The 11,574-nt window shown below is 51.7% G+C and overlaps 1 long non-coding RNA gene across 1 annotated transcript; it reads left to right on the top strand.

The window, feature by feature from the left end:
• Positions 1–9: 9 nt before the first annotated feature.
• Positions 10–8,502, top strand: LOC115598822. The gene is made up of 4 exons (XR_003987951.1): positions 10–81; positions 791–900; positions 2,141–2,253; positions 8,393–8,502. It is a non-coding gene; the product is annotated as an uncharacterized LOC115598822 (long non-coding RNA).
• The last annotated feature ends 3,072 nt before the right edge of the window (positions 8,503–11,574 follow it).

Raw genomic sequence — 11,574 nt, 5'->3', positions numbered from 1 at the left:
GCCCGGCCCCGGCCCCCCCCCAACTCCCACCCCGGCTGGGGGCGTGTGGCTGGGAGCCCCCGGGAGCCCCCTGACTGCAGGGTGAGACAAGGACTGAGGGGTGGGACAGGGTATCCAGGAGGTGGGATAGGGGGCCGGGGGCTGGGATAGGGTCTCTGGAGGAGGAGGAGGATCCTGGGGTGGGAGAGGTCCCCAGGGTCAGGAGGGGTCCCCAGGGATCTGATGGGATCTCCAGAGAGCAAGCCAGACGCTCATGGTAGCACAGTGTCCCTGGAATCCTGGAACTGGAGGATCCCCAGGGATAAAGCCAGACCTCTGTGGTATGAAAGTCTCCCTGGATCTGAAGGGTTCCCAGCCTCAGGCGGGGTCCTGGGAGCCAGGGTGGGACAATGTCCTTGGGGCTTGGGTCAAGCAGGATCCCAGGAGGAGCAGGATGGGGTGCAGGGTGCAGAGAGGCACGGGATACCCTGGTGGGTACCATCGTGGACCTCAGCCATAGTAAAACCCACGCAGAGCAATGCCTGGAGCTCAGGTCTCTGCAGCAGCTTGGCTCCCTTGGCCACAGCAGTGGGATCTGGCTGTGGGGTGGTCTCAGGACATGCGGTTCCTGAGGCCAAAGGAAACAGCTGGGGAATGGTCTTTGGTGGCAGAACTGTTAACACAAGTAGTCACGCTCAGAGCTATTGTTCTCTGCTGGTATTCAGCTCTGCAGACTTTTGCTTCTATTTCAGGCCTGCTGGAGGGCTCATGTACCCAACAGCCTGGCTGTTTTTTCTTCTAATTATTTCAGTGAGCCTAAAAAAAGATGTTACCTCCCTCTGCAAACCTTGCCTCCGTTGTTCTCATCAGAGAAGATAAGAAGGAAAGGAGAAGAAAAGTCTCGGCCCTCGCTGCCCCCAGGTTAAATGCTCTTCTGCATGGGTATGGCAAGTGGTGGGAGGGGAAAGAGGAGACAGCTCCTGCTAAGCAGAGATAGGGGAGCATCCATCAGGGCTGGCTGCCCCCATCCTGCAGGGCCAGGGGTTAATGGAGGAGCTGGGAATCACCCTGGGACACACCAGGATTTGAAATGAGAAATCCTGGAGCTGTCAAGGCGCGTTGACAGGGAAGTGATTGCCCTGTCAGCAGCAAGATATCCCACACCAGGAGGGGGAGGGAGCTGCTAATAGATGGGCTGTGATAAATCTGGGCTTTGACAGGAGGCCCAAGTGCTGAACACACTTAGAAAAGCAAAGGGAGGGCAGGCAGGGTCTAACTGGTGTGACTGGGGACCCAGACATCACACCACTTGCCCTCCCTCTCCTCTCATCCCCAGCATTCTGGGGCTGGACTCCCCTGTTTGTTCCACTTGCATGAGGCTGAAAGAGCAGCAGGGGCTGAGCCAGGACTGGGGCTCCTAAGAGTAACTACACACAAATAATTATTAGCCATGATTAACAAAATCTCACTGATGCCATCTCCTTCAGATCATCTTAGCTCCGGGTTTGGCAAAGGCTCTGGTCTCACCAAGACGATCCCTTTGTTGTGTAAACACCTCCTGTGGCCTCCTTGTGGCTGAGAGCCAAAATGGGCAAAGAAAATGCTACCAGAAGCACTGGTGATGGCTCAGAGGGGGCTGGCCAGTGCCTGGGGGTTGTGAGCATCTTTCAGATTTCTCCTTGACCTGTCACAACAGGAACCTCTGAAAGGTTTGACCAGAACAGAGTGGTTTTCCATCACAGCCTTCACCAGTGGGTACCCAAGAGCAAGGCAGGGTGTGAGATTGGCTCTGGGGTGGTGCCAGCCATCACAAAATGAACCACTGAAACAGGTGATATTTTCAAAATGACAAAAAAAACCCCAAAAAAACCAAACAGAAAAACCACAAAAAAACCCCCACCAACCCCACAGTGCCAGAAATATTGTTCAGTGTTCTCTGCTTTCCTGGTGGGACTTGGGAGTGGGAGGGGAAACCCCCTGGCTTTGCATATAAGTGTGGGCAGTGGTCCCAGCTCTCCTGGGAAATTTTAATCAGTGAAAAAAGTGTAGAATATTTTTAGCATGCCATCAACATCCACGTGAGGATGTGTGTGCTGTCAGGGCACGCGACACGGGGGCCACATCCTTGTGATTTATCAGCTGTCCTCATCCCTGCCACCAGATCCAGAGGGAAGCACCGTGATCCCACCACAGGAACTCTGGAGCAGCCATGGATGGGGGACCTGTCACCTGCCAGGAGCAAGAGGAGGTTGCTCGTGATGTGAGAACATGGAGGTTGGTCCAAAAATGCTGTGGGAAGAGGCTTTGGGCACATGTCTGCTGCCCCTCAGGGTGGGACCACTGTATTATTCCTTGATAAGAGGTGGTGTGGTGCTGCTCCAGCAAAGTGAAACAGTCATGAGGGACACCAAGGAGGCTGGGCTGGTGAGTCACAACACCAAGGAAGCTCCTTTTCTATGGAACCCTGGAGTCCTTTGGCTCTGCACCTCATGGCTGAGGTTCTTGCAGAACTTGGGGAGCAGGGTGCAGAGGAGAGCAGTGCTGGGGATTGGGAGCTCTGGCTGCAGAGGAACTGCCTCCTTGAAGCTGCCCAGGGCTGAGTTGGGACAGGGATGGGTGGGGAGTCCCCCCTGTCCTCCCAAATGTTGACAAACTTGTCTCTCCAGCCACAGGCACCACATGAGAGGGCTGTGGTCGCCATCACGTCTACCCACTGTCCTTTCCCTGCTCCAGGCAGAGACCTCTGGATTCTGACCCTTGTCACCAGGGTCAGCCACTCCACCTGCTCCCACCTTGGGTTCCCTCCACCTCAAATGGCAGTAACCCATCTGCAGGGTGCCATGGAGCCCAGTTCATCAGTGCCTGGCTTGGTTAAAGGCTTTGAGCAGGGCTGGAAGGGCAGAGGTTCATTATCACAATTGCCCTCTTACCTGCTCAGCAGCAGGGAGGAGGAGGTGGACATGCCAGAGAGGCTGGAGGAGAAATCCTCAGCCCTTTCACATGCATTTGAGCTGTCTGGTTGGGGCTAAAATGAAAAGGGCTCAGAGAAAGTGCTGAATCTGTACAGGTGCCCAATGACAGGGCTGAGGTCAGGCCAAGCAGAGCCCCTGGCACCTTCTCCTCAAGGCTGCAGCGTGCCTGTGGGGCTAAACCTCATCACCAGTGGAGTGCAGTCCTGTGCCAAAAAGTTTGGAGGTGTCCCTGTCCTCAGGTGATTCACTGGGAGGTGTCCCTGCCCATGCAGAGGGGTTGGAATTAGATGATCTTTAAGCTCCTTTCCAATACAAACCATCCTATGATTCTATACATCAGGCCAGAGGAGGTAGGACACACAGATGGGGGCTGGGGTGGATGAATGGCTCTCCTCACCACCCTGCCTGCTTCTGGGCTTATATTTTATTTTTTATGGACAAGCCACGTGAAGGGATGGTGTCCCCAACCACTCTCCTTGCTGTGGTGGGCAGCTGGAGCTAGCACTGCTGGTTTGAAGCTTGGCAAGTAGCTCCTGACCTGCTGAGGTCCTGGTTTTATCTCTTTTCCTCTTGGCTGCTGCCACTCTGAGCTTCTACCCCAACCAAACTGGGGTTCTCCTGCCACTCGTGCTCCCAAGTTATGTCCTTGAAAGAAAATACTCAGCTACCTGCCCAAAGCCCCCAGCCTGCAGGCACTTGGAAGGACACACGTGGTCTCCTCACTGATCTTGCTGATCTGGTAAGGAGGAGAAGTCCTTACTGCAGAGGACACCTGAATGTGCCAGCATGGGCCAGCAACCTCAGCCTGGGCTCAGAGCAAGGACAAAGGAGAATCCTCCATGGACAAGGAGGTCACTTTCTGGGACAAAATTAGGTTGGATGGGGCATGGAGCAAACTGCTGTAGTGGAAGGTGTCTCTGCCCATGTCAGGGAGTGGGAATTAGTTGGTCTTTACCATTCCTTCCAATGCAAATCATTTTAGGATTGAAATGGAGGAGGTGGGTGTTTGAAATTAACTTATCTTAAAACCAGTAATGAGTTGGTGGGATGTGGCCAGGCCCTGTGGCATGATGGCAAATGGGGAACACCTTGTGTTTCCTTCCTCATTTCTCTTCCAGCTCACCATTAGCAGTAAGGTAAAAAGCTGGAAAAGGTGTGTCCCATGATGCTGGAACATCACTGCATGGGCAGGATGGGTGGGACAGGGTGGAGCACCCAGTGGGTGAATTCTCAGAGGTTCTCCTGCTCCATTGCTGCCTTTGCATGGGGTGGAGAGGAGCAGAGTAGGCTTGGAATAAAGGTTTGGAAGAACTGCCCCAGTCCACACTGCCTTTAATCCCCAGGTCTTCCAAAGCCAGGGACATGCTTCCCACATTGCTTAATGCATCCCCCTGTGTCTCTGGGCTTTTCCAACAGCTCTGAACTATTTCTGCCTTCTCCCACATCTCCAGAAGTGCCCAAAAAATGTCCCAGTAATGCTCCCCCTTCCCTGCTGCCTCGGCAGGAAGATGGGATGTAAACACGGATCTGCTTGTTAGTGTTAGTGCTCGCCAGGCTTTCCAGCTGGGCTGGGTTTGGGCTCAGGGTTTCCTGCATCCAAGCCCTGATCCCATGCCAGGTCCCCACTCCATCTGGGAACGGGGACTCCCCAAAACTCCTCTGCCCAGTACATGCTGCCTGAAGAAGGGGAAGGCTGCAGTCCTGGAGGGATTTTTCTGGGTGAGTTTAAGGTACATCACAACCACCATCTGTCCTCTTTGTAGCCAGAGGGTTCTCCTGGAGCTTCTGGAATATAGATATGTATAAAATTTATCTATTTTTATATTTATATCTTTATAATATATACACATAATTTTGTATATAAATATATATATATTTCATATATATATTAGCAGGCAGGGACACAGTGAGCATCCCATGCAGGGACCCACAGATTTTGGTGACTGATGGCTTGCACAGCAAGTGACAATTTGTTTGCCTAAAACAATGTCCTCTGTCATTTGGACAAGCACATGGGGAGTACAGGGAAGCAGCAGAAGGGGTTAAATCAATAGTTGTGTTTAAATCAATATCCAGATTTATGTTCCTGTCCAAGCCATGCTGCCTTCCTTTGCCCTCTGCTTTGAGGGCACAGACCCCAGTGGCAGAGCTTGAGCCACTGTTTCTATTGTGAAGGGGAATTCTGGCAGATGTGCTGCAGGATTTGGGCTGATTTGGGGGGGGAAGGGGAGGGGGAAATAAACAAAACCAAAATCAGAATAAAGCAAGAGTCTGCCCATGGCTGTGGTTTGTGCATCGAGTGAGCTGATGAGACCGAGTCCTCAAAATTTGGTATAAAAAGTGCCTCAGCAGCAGGTCCTCACAGCTCACTTCTGTTTAGAATTTGCTGGAAGCTCATTTGGCTCAGGTTTGGTTTGTCTTGTAGCCCAGAACATTGGGTGGCCTGGAAAGGCCACATGCTGTAGGGTGAAAAAAGAGATTTTTCATTTAATGGCAGAGCTGGAAAATATAATGGGATGGAAGGAGAGAAAAATCAATTCAGATTAAACTGAAACAACCTGATTTAAAAAAAACCAAACAAACCATAACATCCCCCAGACATTCTGGTTTTAGATCATCCCAGAATAGTCAAATTGACAAGAACTGCAAGGTTTGTGTTTGCAGGCTGATCAATTGACCCCTTTCTAAAACTTTTTTTTTTTAAAAAAAGCCATTTCCAAATAAAAAGTCAAACCCCACCATTCCTGTGGAAGCTTCAAGAACAGGCTGAGCATTTCTGAGGTGCTTCACTTCATTTTGGGAACCCTAGAAGAAGCATTTTGACATTTCCAGGCCAGCTTCTTTTTTTAACCCCCAGTGATCAGTAACAAGCCCATGGCTTGTCACAGCTGCCTTCAGCTGTCCCTGAGGATGCTGATGGCCAAGAGCATCCTCCATCCTTGCTGCCAGGGCTCAGGTCCCTGCAGGAGCAGGCTGGGAAGATCCTCTGGATTTTGGGATGTCCCCCTGAAGATTCCTCAGGCAGAGGTGATGGACACAAGGTGACACAAGCACAAGCAGGGATGGGGTGAGATTGATGGCTGTGTTCTGTGAGTTTGGTGGTAACTTGGGAAGCAGGATTGAAGCAAATGGATTCTGGAGGGATTTACAGCAAGTAAACCCTTCCACGTGAAGGGTTTATTGGGTCTGAGACAGGTTTCAGAGTTGTTGCCCATCGAGAAGTGGGGAGTGTGAAATACTCTCCTGGGATGGGTTTTTCCTCCCACTCTGGGTCATCTCTCCTGAACCCAGTGCTGAGTATCACCAGCACTTTGCATCCCTCTCCCAGTGCTCCTCCCAGCTTCCAACCTTCCCAGCAAGGCTGAGGGTACAGGCTCAGGAAGCCCACTGGCATTTGGCAATGTCTTTTTGCAGCCTGGATGAGGCTCTTGCTGTCTAGAAAAAAGGAGTAGTCTCCTTTTTTTTTTTTTTTTAATATATAGCATTTCTCCCTGGGACCCCTTTGGGTGTGGGAAGCCCTCCCAGTGCTGTTTGCAGCTGATCTTTGGGTAGCAACAACCACCCCAAAACTTAGCAGCATCTCCCTCCAGATGGAGGATGGATGGATGGTTTTGGGGAGGGAAAATCATCCCATCCAGTAGGACAACCTACCAAAATTTCAAAGGCTTTTTGGACCCCTCACAGCTGCCTGAGGGCCCTGGGTGCTGCAGCACCCAGAGATGCTTGGGCTGAGCCCAACTGGGTGCCGGGTACTCACCCCACACTGATCCTTAGCCAGGGTGTGCTGGGGTGCATGTCCCTTCCAGGACAAGTTTGGGGAGCTGGTTGGAGAGGGTGCAGAGGGAAATTCTGCCCCAGTTTGGGGGGCAAAACTCAGACTTTCTGCCAGCAGCAGCCTTTGTGCTAACACCCAGCTCAGCATCCCGGCCACATCACCCCCAGCATCCCTGCTATGCTGCCTCCAGCATCCCTGCCACTTTGTCACCAGCATCCCTACCTCACCACCGCCCACATCCCTGCCACTTTCTCTCCCCTCATCCCCCCTCTCCTCCTCGGCAGCCTTTCCCTTCGGTCCCTTTCAGCCCAGCCCAGCAATCCCCTGTCCCCGGAGCCCCCGCTGCTCCTCAGAGAGAACCATCAGCAGCCTCCGTCCCCTTTCTGCCTCCCCCGGACCCCGGCAGAGGCTCAGCAGCCGTGGGTTGCCATCCCCACCTAGTGCCGGCCCGGCGCACCGCCCGCCTCGGCAGGGCTCGGGGTGCTGGCAGGGCTGCAGCCCCCCCAGCACCCCTGGGACAGGGTCCTGTGGCACCCGAGGCAGGGGAAAATCCCTGGGAGGGAGGGTTTTCCTGCCCTGATCCCCAGGGATGCTCCAGGATAAAGGAACAGCGGAAGGGAAGGACGTGCTGCAGCTCCTGTGTGACCACCGCGGGGCCACACGTCCCCTGGGGATGTTTGTGTCTTTGTGTCCCATCCCACAGCTCTGGAAAAGGGGACAAGGGACAGTGTCACATCCTCCCCCAGCCTCTGAGCTTATCCCAGCAAGGTTGGACCTCCCTTGGGATCCCTCCAGGAATGTTTTTCAGCACCTCAGGTGGCACATCCCCATGGAGCCCATGTATCCATATCCCCTGGAAAGCATCATCTCCTTTGCCTGCCCCAGCCCAGTAAGGACCAGTTATAGGCCAGAGAATGAAGCCAGACAAAACCTTTAGTGATGCCCCCTCCAGCCCAACACAAACTCCCAAAGCCTCTTCTAAAATTTCCCTTCCATCCTGGTGGTCCTCAGAGCCACAGACAGCTTCACAGCCACCACATCCCCGTAACTGGGGTCTCCTTTCCCTACCTGGGTGCTGCACAAAGCTCTTGAGATGCCTGAGGTGACCCACCAGGTGACCCAGGTGGCACCTAATCCAGGGAGCAGGCACTGAGCAATCAACCATCCTTGGCTGCCCATGGGCTTGCAGCATCCTCCCTCCAGAATAATTTTAGTTGGAAGGAGTCCCTGCAGGTCATCTCACTCAGTCCTCAAAGGGAAGTCACTCTCTGCACTAAAATTTACCCAAATTTGGCTCATTCTTCTCCTTCCCTACCTTTTCTCTGGCTTCACCACCTCAGGCTCTTCCCTGGGCACTGTCCTCAGCTCCCTGGGGTGCTGTGGCCCTTTGGGAGGGATGCAGGATGCTCAGAGGATGCTGAGCAGGGGGATGCTGCTGCTCAGCCATGGGATGCTGTGTGGCTGCACTCTCTGACCACTGCTTGCCATGACAAACCAGGCCAGGAGCAGGGTGGTGGCCACAGGTTGTGTCCCACCAGGCTGGAAAACCTCATCCCAGTTGTTGTAGAATATTCAGAGCTTGGTGGAGACCCCAGAACAGAAGCAACTGCAAAGAAAAACTCTCTAATGTTTCAAGAAGGGTTTTGTTTGTGTTGTTTAACTTCAGACACCAAGTACTGTTGTGGAGGACTCACATCTTGGGTGGAGACTGCAAAGTGCCCTCTCTGAAAGGAGCTGGAAAACAAGAAATGTGCTCAGAAGCCCCTGAAGACCACAGGAAAGCATGGGAAAGGTGGACAGGTAGAAAGGGAGATCAAGAGGTGATGTGTCCTCCTTCATATTTCCTAATGAAACCAGGAGAAACCCCAAAACTGCTCCTATTTTGTCTAGGAAAAGCCCTTGCAGCTCAGCCCTGAAAGTGGGATTCAGCATCTTTGTGTAACCCAAAAGTTTCCTCTGCTGCCTTTAAGAAAATGTTGGAACAGAGCAGGCTTAAAGCCTGTTGAAGGGGCCCATTTAGCTGGGAACTGGAAAAAAATTGGGATAATATTTGGAAAAGCCAGTGAGTGGGCACGGCCCAGCCTGTGCTGGGCAGCAGCAACCTGTTGAGTTGGGGTGGGGGAGTGTGAAGCCACCCTCTGCATGGGGCTCCTTTCCTTTTCCTTCATTTCTTTCCCAGCTCCAAAAGGGTGGTCCATGGAGTGTGTTTCCCCCAGGAGAGCTGCAGAGCTAAAAGAAAAAAAAAAAAAAGGAAATTTCTCATAGTCAGGCAAAAACCCAGCTTGGTCTGAGCATCCCAAGAGAGCTGTCAGGGGACAAAGTGTTTCTTTCCCCTGGTTAACAACTGAGGCTGATCTGCAGGACCAGCTTGATCAGATATCACTTAAAACCAGGTTGATTTCTGCCTAATTGGTCAGTAACAAGCATCTAATTGGCAAAGCTTCAAAGAAGCTGCAGAGCCCCTTCATGGAGCCATTAGCAGTGTCTATTTTAACACTCTGAGCCTGGCTGAGATTCAGTAAATATGTATTCTTTTTCTTACCCCTCACCCCCCATTTAAATGCTTGAATATGTGTTCAGAATTCAGCTGGACATCTCATTTGGGTTTGAAGTATAATTATCTTTGATGAGGACTAATAAGCAGCTTTCAAAATGAGACCAGGTTATTGTCTCTCCCACTGTCTCCTGTGGGGAAGCTGATATTTACCACCAGTGCCTCATGCTGATTTTTATCCAGACATGTCCAGGGCTCCATAAAACCCTGCTTTGCCTTTCACCACTTTTTTTTTTTTTTTTAATAGATCTTTTTCCACCTGGGTTTTTATTGCTGTGGAGTTTGGTTCTTCACAGGATTTTCCTCCCCCACCGTGGGCCTTGAGGTGATGAGATGCAAGAAGTGATTTGTTGAATATAGGTGGGTTTACCCCCAGTTTTCCACCCTTGTTCAGAAAGAAAATAAACACCAGAGGTATTTTTTTCTTAAACATGTAAAAGGGAACTTTTGAATGCTCAGCCCAAATTGACCCCAAGACTTGGGACCTTTGTGTTGGTTCAAAGCCCCAAACTTGAAGTGGCTGCTGACAGTGCTGTCCCTGGCATAGATGGTGGTTGATGGTCGATGGTTGGTGGTTAAACTGGTGTGGAGATCAGCTCTGCTTTAACACCAGAGCCTGCCTAGGTGGAGCTGCTTCTCTTCAGCAGCCAGAAAATGCTGGGTCAGGTCTGATCTCCCAAATACCCCCCTGGCTGTAGCTTCTGAGCAGAGCTCGGGCCACAAACCAAACCAAAACAAGAAACTACCAAAAAAAAACCCCACCCAGGCTGTGGGTTTGTGTTTGTTTTCCATGCTCCCCTTTGAAATACCATGCCAAAGGTAAGCTCTCCTGGAGATGAGGCTTTGGCAAGTCTTGTTACTCTGCTGAAACCTCCAGGAACACCCTTGGTGAGCCCTGAGCACCTCCTGCCAGTGGGCTGGGGAGGGAGTCCTGGTCCCTGCTTTCCAGGGGACAAAGGGACATGTGTGACACTGACCCACAGTACATCCCTGTCCCTGCCAAAAGCTGGGGAGAGGCAGCAAAGCCCCTCTGCTATTATTCAGGAGGCTCTGGGAGGACTGGGAAGGGAGGGTTTAATGGCCACCAGGCCAAAGCTGGGGGGAAAACACCTGAAACTGGGAGTCCTTGGTACTCAGGCTGCTCTCCTGCAGTTTTAATTTTTATTCCAAGGTATTTTGCAGCAATTAAAGGTAAATAGCCCATTCCCATAGGGATGGACTCCCCATCACTCCCACATCCATCTCTCCAGCAAACCCCAAAGCTGCTACTCACCAGGCTCTAAATCCCCAAATTCCCAACTGGAACAAAAAATACCCCCAAAAGCTGAGATGGTGAAGAGGAAAAAACACTCCGGGTCTGGCCAGCCTAGAGGCTGTCAAGGGGGGAGGGTTAATGTCCACCAGCCCAAAGCTGGGGGGAAAACACCTTAAACTGGGAGCCCTGGGTGCTTGGGCAGCTCTCCTGCATTATTTTAATTCTTTTATATTTTTTTTTCCCAGGAATTTTGCAGCAATTCAAAACCTGCAGGTAAATAACCAAAGCCCTGAGCCTGGCAAAGGTGCAGTCAGGACAGAGCCAGCCACCGACTCCAGGCTGACCATGTTCCAGCCCTAAATAGCTGCTGTTCAGGGACAGGTGGGTCACAGCAAACTTTATTTTTCTGGAAACAGCAAGTACATTGTGCAGGGGAGGCTTTCCAAGGATGATCCCCACGCCCTTTTCAGGAAATACTGCACAGCTCCCTCCATGCCATGCCAATTTTTTCTCTCTTTTTTTTTCTTTTTCCTTTTCTTTTATTTTTTTCCTCTTCTTTTCTTTTTTTTTTTTTTTTCTTTTCTTTTTTTTTTTTTTTTTTTTTTAATTGGCATAAAGGAGAGCCTGGGCAAGGACAGGCTGTGTTTTCCCTGGGCTGTTGGGTTTTATTTTGAAATCGCTGCTGGTTTGAACTTTGCATCTCTCCACCCCCAGGCTCATCTCTCTCCCCCCACGTGTTCCAGCTCCCGGGCTCTTGCTGGGGTGCAGAGCAGTTTGTGCTGGGGACTGAAAACCTGGAGGTCCCAGGTTTGGTGTGGGGTATGTCACATCCTGTGCAGGTCACACCCATGGCCTTAGGGACATCACCCAACCTGGGGATGAAGTTAAGAGCTATATTCCACCTGTAAAAGCCACCTGACAGTGCTGTCCCTGCATGCTGACCCCCAGCTTTCACAGAAATCCCATTTTCCAGGCTAAATTCAGCTCTGGAGCCCCTATCCCACCAGCTCTGGCCGTGCTTCCTCCAGGGGGACCTCAG

The sequence above is a fragment of the Calypte anna genome, chromosome 10 (genome assembly GCF_003957555.1).
Source record: "Calypte anna isolate BGI_N300 chromosome 10, bCalAnn1_v1.p, whole genome shotgun sequence".
In the NCBI taxonomy this organism is placed as follows: domain Eukaryota; kingdom Metazoa; phylum Chordata; class Aves; order Apodiformes; family Trochilidae; genus Calypte; species Calypte anna.
This window is presented reverse-complemented; position numbering and strand designations above follow the sequence as displayed.